General features: G+C 40.7%; 1 protein-coding gene across 1 annotated transcript in view; it reads right to left on the reverse strand.

Annotated features, from left to right (window-relative positions):
- The window catches only part of gpr63 (G protein-coupled receptor 63), a 55,224-nt gene that overhangs the window by 26,940 nt on the left and 15,420 nt on the right, over positions 1 to 12,864 (reverse strand). Inside the window, exon 3 of the mRNA XM_080193340.1 lies at positions 1,922 to 1,996. The gene's annotated coding sequence lies outside the window, so the exon portion shown is untranslated. The remainder of the gene's footprint in view (positions 1 to 1,921; positions 1,997 to 12,864) is intronic.

Below are 12,864 nucleotides of genomic sequence, written 5' to 3' on the forward strand. Positions count from 1 at the left end.
CATAGCACAAAATTGTGATAGCAATCTTTAAATATCTTTTAAAAGATCCTATAGCAGTCAATTTGTTTTTGAAAAGATGTATTTCCAGTGCATAACAAAAGACGCTGTACCATCTGCCAAGCAGAAGCTGAGGGCTGGACATATTTAACCTTTCAAATAATCATAGAAAATAGCTACTTACAATGCTTGGTTCCTAAAAGATTTTACCAGGTCTATTATTAAGATGAACATGAATCATAATTTGTAATGACTGAAATTTTAAAATGAAAGGAAGACTAATTTTATAGCAGAAAATTACATCGACAGTTACATCCATAAGAAATTGCAGAAGAAATTGCTCACAGCTTGTTTGAGAAGCACATTCACAATGCAGATGTTATTATAAAGGGAGATGTTATAGGTTTCTACATTATCTGTAATTTTATGTTAAATGTACTGTTTTGCAGTTCATATATTCTTGTTATTATGACTACTAACTTATTAATGGCTCATCTTAAGTCTAAAGATGAGTGCCTTTAACATTAAGAATAGAGGTGTAAACTATTTTCTAAAAGAGGAAGGGCTTCAGAAATCTGAAACACAAAGACTTTGAAGTCTTGGTTCAGGACGGTCTTAAAGTTAGCGTGCAGGTTTAGTTGGCAGTTAGGAAGGTAAATTCAGTGCTAGCATTCATTTCTAGAGGGCTAGCACACAAGAGCAGGGAGGTACTGCTGAGGCTGTATAAGGTTCTGGTCGGACCCATTTGGAATATTGTGTTTAGGGCTACATACCTAAGAAAGGATGTGCTGGTCTTGGAGGGAGTCCAGAGAGATTCACAAGAATGATCCCAGGAATGAAGGGTTTCTCATATGAGGAGCGGTTGAGGAGTTTGGGTCTATACTTGATGGAGTTTAGAAGGACGAATGGGGATCTAATTGAAACTTACAGAATACTGAGGGGCTTAGATAGAGTGGATGTGGAGAGGACGTTTCCACAAGTAGGAGAGACTGGAACTCGAGGTCAAACCTCAGAGTGAAGGGACGCTCCTTTAAAACTGAGATGAGGAGGAATTTCTTCAGCCAGGGGTGGTGAATCTATGTAACTCATTTTACACAGAGGGCTGCGGAGGTCAGGTCATTGACTGTCTTTAAGAAAGAGATAAATATGTTCTTGATCAATAAGATGTTCAAGGGTAACAGGGAGAAGGCAGGAGAATGGTGATGAGATGATGAATGGGATGGATAGGATAGAGGTGGAGAGACTCTTCCCGCTCAGAAAGGACAGTAGGACTAGGGGGCACAGCCTCAAAATAAAGGGGGGGCGGTTTAGAACGGAGTTGAGGAGAACTTCTTCACTCAAAGGGTGGTGAATCTCTGGAATTCTCTGCCCGTTGAAGTGGTGGAGGCTGCCTCGCTAAATATTTTTAAGAAGCGGGTTGATGGGTTTTTGATAAGAGGGGGGATTAGGGGTTATGAGGAGAGGGCGGGAATGTGGAACTGAGCCACGACAGATCAGCCATGATCTTATTGAATGGCGGGGCAGGCTCGAAGGGCCAGATGGCCTACTCTTGCTCCTATTTCTTATGTTCTTATGTTCTTATTATGAGAATCATATCTACTATGATTGAATGATGGAGCAGATTCAATGGGTCAAATGGCCTAATTCTGCTCCTACACCTTATGGTCTTATCATAAAATGCCCTAGAGCACTTCACAGGAACATTATAAATTGAAGTAGGACAAATGTTATGCCATCGAAAACGATAAAGGTGCATGTTACTCTAAACGCTGTTATGTTATATGCCGGTTCAGTGCTCTGATACACTCATACAGCAGCTTATCAAATATCGGCTTCATCAGGTTATGCAATGAACGAAAATGGAATAACTTCCTCATAGTGAGAGAGAGGGAAACATTAAACACCATCGCTTCTGAGGACTCACCTTCTGATGACTAACTTAACACCATTCTGAAACGAGGTACCACTTGCCTACGGAGTACTGCACAGCCATATAAACCTGTGGAAAGGGGAAAAACAAAACTAAGAACAAAAGTGAAAGGGGAAAATATGTATTTTTTCTCATTTGTCCTTTAAATTTTCTTGAAGAAGAAAAAAAATGTAACATTCCATTAAAAGGTTTGAATTGTGGGCTAGAAATTGCTAAAAAAAAGTAGCAAGAATTAGATGTGTTCACAGAATGCAGCTTGCCTGGAAGCATCAAGAACAGTCGCAATTAGTTATACAAGTAGAAGTCAACAGGTAGAGATCACAACTACTATGACGCAATGTGACATTTTGAAATAAACTATGTCATTGCTTTGAGTGTTTGGCAAACGTAGAAAAATTGTTTGCTAATGTTTTTCTGCAAAGATAGCAAACATACGTCTAAAATAAATTGAGTGACTCATACAATATTAGGATGCAGAATTTAAACAATCACACTTGATATTTTGTAACAGCAGAAGTCAGTCAAAACTGTTGACATTTAAGCAATAGATACCAAGAGTTATTGGAATTCTATTCTAAATGATATAACTCAATAACTAATATAATTCCACACTAAAAACTGCAATTCTTTTTCTGCCCAATTATATAACTGGATGAAAAATAGACAAAGGTAACAAATACTAACTAATGTTGACTAAACATCTATTTTGAAAATATACCAGCACCTAGTGAGTACACCTCCCCCTAACAGCAGTCAATTTTCCATTGGCTGACATTCCTCCCCCTGACTGTCCTATGTCTCATGAACACTGTGGTTGTAGTACTGGATTCTTATGCTCCAGAGCTTTTGTAGACCAGGCACGGCTTGCCAATTTTCCATTCTATGTAACTTTATTGGAACAGCTTGGCTAGGGGCACAGCTATTTTCTTTTCAAAAAAAAGAAACCTCTCACCAGGCTGTTTAAGTTACATAGAATGGGAAATTGCCAAGCTATGCCCGGTCTACAAAAAACAGGACAAATCCTCAATGTCTCAAATCCAATGTCTCAAATCCAATGTCTCAATCATCTGCAAGACAATGGATGCTTTTGACAACGCTATTAAACAGCACGCACTCAGCTACAACCTGCTTGCCGATGCTCAGAGTGGGTTCTGCAGGTGGTACTCGGCAGCTGACTTCATATATGTGGACAAAAGAGTTGAATTCAAGAAATAAATCCTTACATCCTGCATTCATCAGAACAAATGCAAGAATTCCAAATTTCAAACAATCACAATTTATACAACAATAGAAAATGGTTTGCAAGTTGACTTTGATCACAGAACAGTTACTGTACAGGAGGCTGCCATTTCAGCATGTCTGCACTAGCTGTCCAAACAAGCATCAAGCATTAGTTCCATTCCACTTGCCTTTTTCCTGTACACCTGCACATTGTTTCTATTCAAATAATTATCTAATGCCTTAATGAATGCCTTGATGAAGCCTGTCTCCACCACACTTCCAGACGACGCACTCCAGACCCAAACAACTCACTGGGCGAAAAAGATTTTTCTCACATCACATTTGCTTCTTTTGCAAAATCACTAAAATCTGTGCCCTCTAATTCTTGATCCTTTCACAAGCAGGAACAGTTTCTCCCTATTCTACTCTGTCCAGTCCCTTAATTTTGAATATCTCTAGCAACTCTGCTCTTAGCCTTCTTCTCTCCAAGGAGAACAGTCCCAACCTCTCCAATCAATCCTTACAACTGAAGTTTCTCATCCCTAAAACCATTCTTGTAAACTCTTCTGCATTCTGTCTCTAATGTGTTCACATCCTTCCTATAGTGTGGCGCACAGAACTGTACACAATATTCCAGCTGAAGTCTAAAGCGTCTTTTATACTAGTTCAGCATATCCTCCTTGCTCTTGTATTCTATGCCCCTATTAATAAATCCCAGAATACTATATGCTTTACAAACTGCTCTCTCCACCTGTCCCACAACTTTTAATAATCTATACACATATACACTCAGGTCCCTCCTGCACCCATTAACGATTTTACCCCTTATTTTTTATTGTCGATCCACGTTCTTCCTGTCAAAATACATCACCTCTCAATATTGAGCTTCATCTGTCACCCACCTTCCCACTCCGCCAACTTGACTGTTTTTTTGAAGTTCTACATTCTCCTCTTCATAGTGTACAATACTTCTAAGTTTTGTATCATTTGCAAACTTTGAAATTGCCCCCTGCATATCAACATTCATTCTAGATCATGAACATTTGTCAGGAAAAGCAACTGTCCCCATACTGTCCCCTGGGAAACATCACTACAAAACCATCCTCCAGCCCAAAAGACATCAATTTATTCTCTGGTTCCTATTATTCAGCCAATTTTGTATCCACATTGCTACAGTCCCGTTTATTCCATGAGCTATAACTTTATCACAAGTCTGTTGTGCAGCATTGAACTGAATGCCTTCCGAAAATCCAAGTACACCACATCAACACCTCACTGACCTTTAACGTTACCACCTCAAAAAATATCAGCAAGTCAGTTAAACATGATTTCCCCTTTAGACATCCATGCTGACAGAGATCTGACTGTAGAAAACAATAGAGAACTGCCGGCTCCCCAGGTAATTCAAGAAAGGTGCAAGACTTGAATATATTCCTTTTGTTTGCAAAGGACAGGTCACTGCCTTTGAATGCACATCACTTTGAGTAAATGTAAATAAGCCACATTATGAACTTGGCTGAAGATCTTAAATTAATTGTTATTGTAGCTAGTAATCAGAGTTGTTCAGTAGGTGCTACCCAATCATGCAGTTCCAACCACATTCAAGAAACTTGACACAACTTGACAAAGAGCCTATTTGATTGGCACACAATGGCACCAGTGTGTATCATCAAGATGAACTGTAGCAATATCAAGGCCCCTTCAACCAAAACTTACGTACCAATGACCTATTCAACCAAAAAGAATAAAGGCAGCAGACTTGTGAAAGTTACAGGATACATTTTGTTTTGAGTTTAGTAACATCTGTACTCCTGTTATGAACTGAAGGAAAATACTTTTTGATTTGATCAACCAGTGGGATGTATGGCCTACATACCTGGCAATGCACTGAGATTCATACATAACAGTACTCAATTGTGCAATAGGCAAAACGTCTTTTATGGAGTGATAACAGCCATTGGTTTGTGGAAAGTACCACTCACATAGTCACTGCATCAAAGCAGCACGAAACAGTTTTTTTTAACCGATTGTTCAAACTTTTGAAAAATTTTACCCTTTCAGTTTAATTTGAGGTACACTGGACACTCTTCAGGCCTGGAAGTGGCAGCCTTTGTGCTACTTGCGAATTTGTGGTATAAAAGCCCTAATCTTACAGGACAGCTTTGATGTCTGACAAATTTACTGGAGTTCTACGAGGATGTGTCTAGGGCGGTGGATAGAGGAGAGCCGGTGGATGTGGTCTTTCTGGATTTTCAGAAGGCGTTTGACAAAGTACCTCACAGGAGGTTATTGCAGAAGGTCAGGGGACAGGGAATTGGGGGTAGGGTGTTAGCGTGGATAGAGGATTGGTTGTCAAATAGGAGGCAGAGAGTGGGGGTCAATGGGTGCTATTCGGATTGGCAGATGGTGACTAGTGGAGTGCCTCAGGGGTCGGTGCTGGGGCCTCAGCTATTTACCATTTATATAGATGATCTGGAGGAGGGAACCGAGTGTAGGGTGTCGAAATTTGCTGATGACACCAAGATTGGAGGAAAGGCGAATTGTGCGGAGGGTGTGGAGAGTCTACAGAAGGATCTAGATAGGCTGGGCGAATGGGCCAGGAAATGGCAAATGGAATTTAATGTTGGCAAGTGTGAGGTGGTCCACTTTGGTAGGAAGAATGGTAAGAAGGATTATCACTTACGTGGCGAAAAACTGCAGCAGGCGACGGTGCAGAGGGACCTTGGGGTCCTTGTGCATGAGTCGCAAAAACCCAGCTTGCAGATGCAGCAGGTGATCAGGAAGGCGAATGGGATGCTGGCCTTCATAGCGAGGGGGATTGAATATAAAAGTAGGGAGGTCTTGCTGCAGCTGTATGGGGCATTGGTGAGGCCGCAGCTGGAGTACTGTGTGCAGTTTTGGGCACCATACTTACGCAAGGATATTTTGGCCTTGGAGGGAGCGCAGAGGAGGTTTACTAGGCTGATGCCGGAGTTGAGGGGGTTGAGCTATGAGGAGAGGCTGAATAAACTAGGCTTGTACTCGTTAGAGTTTAGAAGAATGAGGGGAGATCTCATTGAGACGTATAAGATGATGAATGGGATGGATAGGATAGAGGTGGAGAGACACTTCCCACTCAAAGGATAATAGGACTAGGGGGCACAGCCTCAAGATAAAGGGGGGGGGGGCGGTTTAGAACGGAGTTGAGGAGGAACTTCTTCACTCAAAGGGTGGTGAATCTCTGGAATTCTCTGCCCGTTGAAGTGGTGGAGGCTGCCTCGCTAAATATTTTTAAGACGCGGGTTGATGGGTTTTTGATAAGAGAGGGGATTAAGGGTTATGGGGAGAGGGCGGGAAGGTGGAACTGAGCCACGACAGATCAGCCATGATCTTATTGAATGGCGGGGCAGGCTCGAAGGGTTAGATGGCCTACTCCTGCTCCTATTTCTTATGTTCTTATGTTCTTATGCTCTCTACTTCTGCATCAATCCACACTGTCCCTCCCCATCCCACCCAGCCCCACTCCCCATGCTTGCACATCAACACACACTTTGTCCTAATTATGCATCAAGCCACACAACTCCCCACCCTCCAAATTGGGCAATCAGGTCACATAATCCTCCCAATGGGCACCCCTTAAATGGCAAGCTACTACATTCCTCTGCCTTTAATCCCCATTACACAATACATAGATAACTTATACAATTTCCAAAACAATAATAATAATCAACATTTTTAATATAGTTTATCAGAAACTCAGTCAGGGGACTTTCTCTGTGGCTCAACAGGTTGAGGTTCAATTGTAGAGGTAGCTTTGGTTGGACTTGCTTCACTAGGATTCTCTTCTGGAGTCGCTGCCTCACTTCCCATTATTCCCTCAGTTTGGGAACAACACTTCGGCCTGCCACTGGCTGTCAGTCACTTCATTCCTTGTAGCTAGTAATCAGTCAGCAGCACTGCATTTTAGAATGGCTGCTGCCTCCTCAAATGATCAATGTATCTTTTCATTAATATGTCCTGCACTTTCACCTCATAAGCCAGTGGACCCATCCTGGTCTTAACCATTCCTGAGATTCAATTTGGCCTGCTTCCAAAACTCTTCACAAGGATTGGATCATCTATCTCAAATGCTCTTTCTCCTTTTGATGAATCGTGGTTCCTTTTCTGACAACTCTGCCTTGTCTCCGCCCTCCCCGTCAAATGTGGAACTACCAGGCTTCACCTGGTGCTCAAGTATCAACTGCTCAGCTGCAGTTACTCTGGTGGGGTGGTTCTATGAGCTAACAAGAAACACACTATCTTAGGTTTCAGTGACACAGGTAGTTGCTTCTTCATATCAGTCTTGAAAGTCTGAAAAGTGCATTTGGTCGATCCATTTAAAGAGGAGTGATATGGCACAGTTTGGAAATGTTTTACACCATGCAATGTCATGATTTCTGGAATTTGGCACTTGTGAATACCGTTTCGTTGTCAGAGTCAAGTACTTTTGGTGTGCCATGGGAGGTGAAAGATTGGCACAGTTTCCCAACCGTGCTCTATGAAGTAGACCTCATTTCCAATTCCTCCATCCAATTTGAATGGGTTTTCATTTTCAGCTCTAGAATCCACTGTGGCTGTAAAAATTCACGCTCAGCATTGAGATCGCCACATTCATTCCATATCTTTGCCTCTTTGAGGGGCAGCTACTACAGGTAACAATTAAGAGGCACAACATCTTGTTTATAAATCAGCCTTTCATAATATAAACCTAATCCCCAAATACTACTTCTTGTAATAATAAAAAAAGGACAGTACATCAAGATAAAAATACAAAGTGCATAAAGTACTGAGTTCTCAATAAAGTCTACAGGTAGTTAATATTTTGTAAAATTTCCTCTGAAATGGGTTTTATCTCAATCGTCAAAGCCAAGTACAACAGCTAATTTATACTTGTTAGCTTACAGTTCAAAGCATGGGATAATCTGAACAAATCCTGCTATTCAGCCTGCTCCATAGACCAATTATTTCAATTATGGAACTATGTTATCATTCTTGAATTTTAAGGATTGAGTTATGAATCTCTGTTGCCATAATTTTAACTATACAAGCTGTATTGCAGCCTTGTTCTGGAAGAAACATTAACCATCTTTTGATCAGTATTAATATAAGTTTTTCACTCAGATTTTGTGATTTCATCACATCATAATTCATTAAGTGAGGTTACACCTCCCAAAAACGTTTTCGTGATTATTCTTAAAGAATTGCAGTTTTTTTTAAGTCACTATAGCACACTAACTATTAAAGATAACAATAATTGAAAATTTAGGGGATTCAGGAAGGGGATGGAATTCGAATTCAAACTAAATTAAGAATCTAACGATGACTATAAAATCATTGTCGATAGTCATAAATTTCACTGACGTCCTTTAGGGAAGGAAATCTGCCATCTTTACCTCATATGGCCTACATGCAACTACAGAGCCCACAGCAATGTGGGTGACATTTAAATGCCCTCTGAATGGTCTTGAACTTAAGTTCAAGGGCAATTAGGGATAGGCAATAAATGCTGAATAAAAAAATTCTCTGTAGTCATGGATGTTTAAAATCTATCAATTTAGTAGTTTTCCCTAAAAACCTTTTGACATCAATATCTTATCCAATTAAACAGCACTCAAGTATGGAGATAATACAGGTCTAAATTGTTTTTCAATTATTATCCATGTCATTTGATGCCATCTCTTCTAGCTACTTTATACAAAAGCAACTGCAGCAAGTACAGAAGATAAAATGGGTTGCAAGCTGTCACATAGCCTAATTTTCTTCACTATTATTGTCAAATGAATGTCCTTCTCTATTCTTTTTAAAGATAATATAAACACACTTGTTATCAACGTTAACTAAGGCTGGGCAAAATTCCTTACGTTACCAATGACACGTATTTAACGTACTGATACCAATACAAAGTCAAGTGCTTAAGTATAGCAGTACAGGGACAAATCCCATCAATTCCTACATTTGAGTGGGTAGCACTGCTTGCTGCCCAGATATTGAAATTATACACAAATTCCAAAGGCACCAAAAGTCATTTTCGAAGGAACCTTGAAATAATTTCACAGAAGAATAACCAGATAATCAGCAAAGGGAAACAAAGTCACATTCAACCCAAAATATTTCAACATCTTGGGGGTGATTCACCGGCTAAGATTGATTTGATCATCACTGGTAGACATGCAGGTAGTAGTTCTTCATCTTTTGACTTACAGCACTAATTGTTTTGTAAAGATACATGTTTGAAAAGAAAATCAGCAACTGTATCACATGCGTACCTGGATTTCGCACTCATCTGCCAGTGATTTTGAAGGCATGTAAAAAATAGTGAGTAGTCTTCCTGCTACCCACTCCTGACCTATCAGAAATTTCATGGAAGAGAGGCATCAGACACTCACTTGCCTTTGGGCATATTGAGGCCCTTAAGTGACCAATTAATGGTCATTAGTGACCTCATCCTGCTCCTGCGAGTATATTTCCCACAGTGGAAGGGGATCCACATCATGCAGCAAGCCTGACAGCATTAGCTGCATGGGCCGGTGTCGAGCAAAGTAGAGGGGAACCTAGAATGGGGCCCCCTGAGCCCATCAGATGCATTCCAGCGTGCACAAATTGTATACCTGAAGCAACCTCCCATTCCACTGGCAGTGGTGGGTTGCTGTCAATAATGCTCTGAGGCCTTCACCAGAGATCATTGCTGGATCCCTGGAGGTAGACAATAATGAGGCACCAGCACAGGGTTGTGAAAGGGGTCAGATGCAAGCACAGAAAGGTGGATCTCAGCAAGCAGCAACCCTCATCCCCTCCCCACCCCTTAAAGTGCTGGCAAACCCAATGGTGACACAGGAGATCCATCACAATGTGAGGAAATCTAGAAGCTGTCACTAAACTCTGGTGCATTGGGGGATGGCCTTTAAGCAGTTCAACATTGAGCCTAATTGGACAGCAGGTGGATTCCCCGTGTTGGCTAATTCACTACCCATTCACTGTGGGGAGGCACAGTGACACAGCAGTTAGCACTGCTGCCTCATAGCACCAGGGACCTGGGTTCAATTCCCGGCTTGGGTCACTATGCATTCTGCACGATCTCCCCGGGTGATCCGGTTACGTCCCACAGTACACAGATGTGCTGGTTAGATGCATTAGCCATGCAAAATTCTCCCTCAGTATACCCGAACAGGCACCGGAGTGTGGCAACTAGGGGATTTTCACAGTAACTTCATTGCAGTGTTAATGTAAGCCGGCTTGTAACACTAATAAATAAACTTTAAACTAAATGCAGTGTCAGTTTCCTGCAAGCAGATATTTGCCAGGTGTGCTTCTCCCCTCCACATCGACAATTGTGCAAGTCCAAACCAGCAGGCTCTGTTAAATCCCATCCACATTCTTTGGATTATTAGTCTTGATGGCTGAACCAGTATAGTAATTTAACTACTATACACCATACCCTTACATTGTTTAGAAAATATCAAATGGTCAAACAATTTGTTATCAAGAAAACTTGGTAACAAGAGAACAATACTTACCAGCACAGTCAAATATCAAATTTATCTTTGCATGTCATTGTACACTGTTAGCAAGCTGTATTCTTCTGGTCTGTGGAGTCTGATTGAATTGTTTTGCATATTCTAGCCAGTCACATGTGATACAAAAACAGACTTCAGGAATCTTCACAACTGGCGCACAGTTTGGACTTCATTTAGTAGCAGAAGCAGTTTCCATGGCAATATACAACACTGATGAGCACACATCATCATAAAGCTGGTCACCTAGACACAGACTCAAAAAGAGGCAATGATCTTAGCAAAACAAAGGATTGGATGTTTTGCATTTTATGCAATCTGATTTTTAATCTGTGCTTCAAAAACAGATTAATTTATTTTTTAGACAGCTTATTGTTACTGTGCCATGCAATATCCTTTCTCAAGCAAGATCAAAACTGTACACAGTGCTCCAAGTGTTGCCTCATCAGTACCTTATACAGCTGCAACATAAATGACAGAAAGCATAAAAATAACCCAGAGTCTCCTCTTCAAAATATATGAGAAGTGGAATGTTTGACCGAACAGGTGAGTTTTCTTTAGGCAAAATTCAAGGGCAGGCCAAATTTCTTGCATGCAAAATTGCAGAGATTGACAGTCGCTTGCAAATCTAGTGTGAAATAGACCATGATATTGAATCCATCTACAAATTGTAGCTCAGATATATGTCTGGATTCAATGGGAGGACCATTGAACCAACCAGGTCCACAAGCATTCAAGAAAAACGCCTGCAAAATCAACTTCACTGGACTGGTTACTGTCTCTTGTCACAATGAAGGAAAAAACACCAAATTATATTGGAAATATTGGACTTAAAAACTTAGCTTTTTTTTAATGGATACACAAACCAGTGGCTCAATTGATGAATGTTGGTTTTCCATGAGACAATGGAATCTCACCATGTTACCAGACAAGGTACTTCTAAAAGCCTCCAGAAAGTAATTGCCATGTCCAGCAGAGACAATGGATCATAATGGTCATTTCATCAAGAGATTTCCTGTGTAATTCCCAGATGGTCTTTTGTGGATTTGCCTTCCCACTTGGAATATCCAAAGAATGGGTCAAAAGCAAGCTGGAAAGCTGCCTCTTGTGTTTGTGTGTGTGTGTGTGTGTGTGTGTGTGTGTGTGTGTGTGTGTGTGTGTGTGTGTGTGTGTGTGTGTGTGTGTTCCAAGAACAAGTTCTGGAAGTTTTGACACTGAAGTAAAATCCAGTAAGCACATACATAGTACCCAGAAAATAGCCATTTTTGCAGAAATATATCTCTCTCTAACCATGGAAGTCAGCAAAGAGAGCACTTGGAGAGAATGGGGAAGTCGCCGCTCTGGACAAGGAGATAGCTTACTGCCTCATGAGGCATCCTGTCTAATGTGACCAAAGATCAGTAAGGTCAAGAATTGGCCAGCTCAGCCACATGAAGGCTTATGACAGAAATTCACCCACCCTAACAGACGCCATCCTTGAATCAAATGACAGCCACCAGTGACGATGACTAATTAACAAATCAATCCCATTTTAATCATGCATGGCAGATGAGAATGAACATGAGATGATGGAGAAGTTAAAATCATGGCAACAAGATGCTCATCTTCATGGCACTCTTAATTTCACATTACCTCAGTCGTATAAGAAATAGGGTCCAATGATGTTAAAGAGATCCCAACGTTATTTTAATCTACACGACTCACATATAGTAATGTCTGCACGAAAAGTGTTAGAAGGCTCAACAGCCAGGAAAAGACCCAGACGAATAAAAAAATGAAATACAACAACATGCATTAATATAATATCTAATCTCAAATTGAGACACTTAATGCCATGCTGGCAGTTCTCAACTAAAAGATCAAGACAGTGTAAGAGGAGAAAGGGTGCAGAGCTTTGCCAAGGTTTGCGCTGTGAGGATAATAACAAAAAGTGGAAGTTCATATCAATTTAGTGATTTCTCTTTGATTTTGATTTATAAAGCCTGTATAGATGCCAAACGCTGCTGTCAGTTTTATAGAATAATTATGGTGAAGGATGACAATTTAACTGTTATTAAACTGCACAATCCAGGCCTTTGCATTTATTGCATTACTGTTACTTGCCTTTCTGTTAGTGCTTCAAATAATTCAATAAGCTGGGTCAAAGATGACCTTTTGCAACATGTAAGCACTACTCCTGAATTTATT

This window comes from Carcharhinus amblyrhynchos, chromosome 7 (genome assembly GCF_965287045.1).
Source record: "Carcharhinus amblyrhynchos chromosome 7, sCarAmb.v2.hapA, whole genome shotgun sequence".
In the NCBI taxonomy this organism is placed as follows: domain Eukaryota; kingdom Metazoa; phylum Chordata; class Chondrichthyes; order Carcharhiniformes; family Carcharhinidae; genus Carcharhinus; species Carcharhinus amblyrhynchos.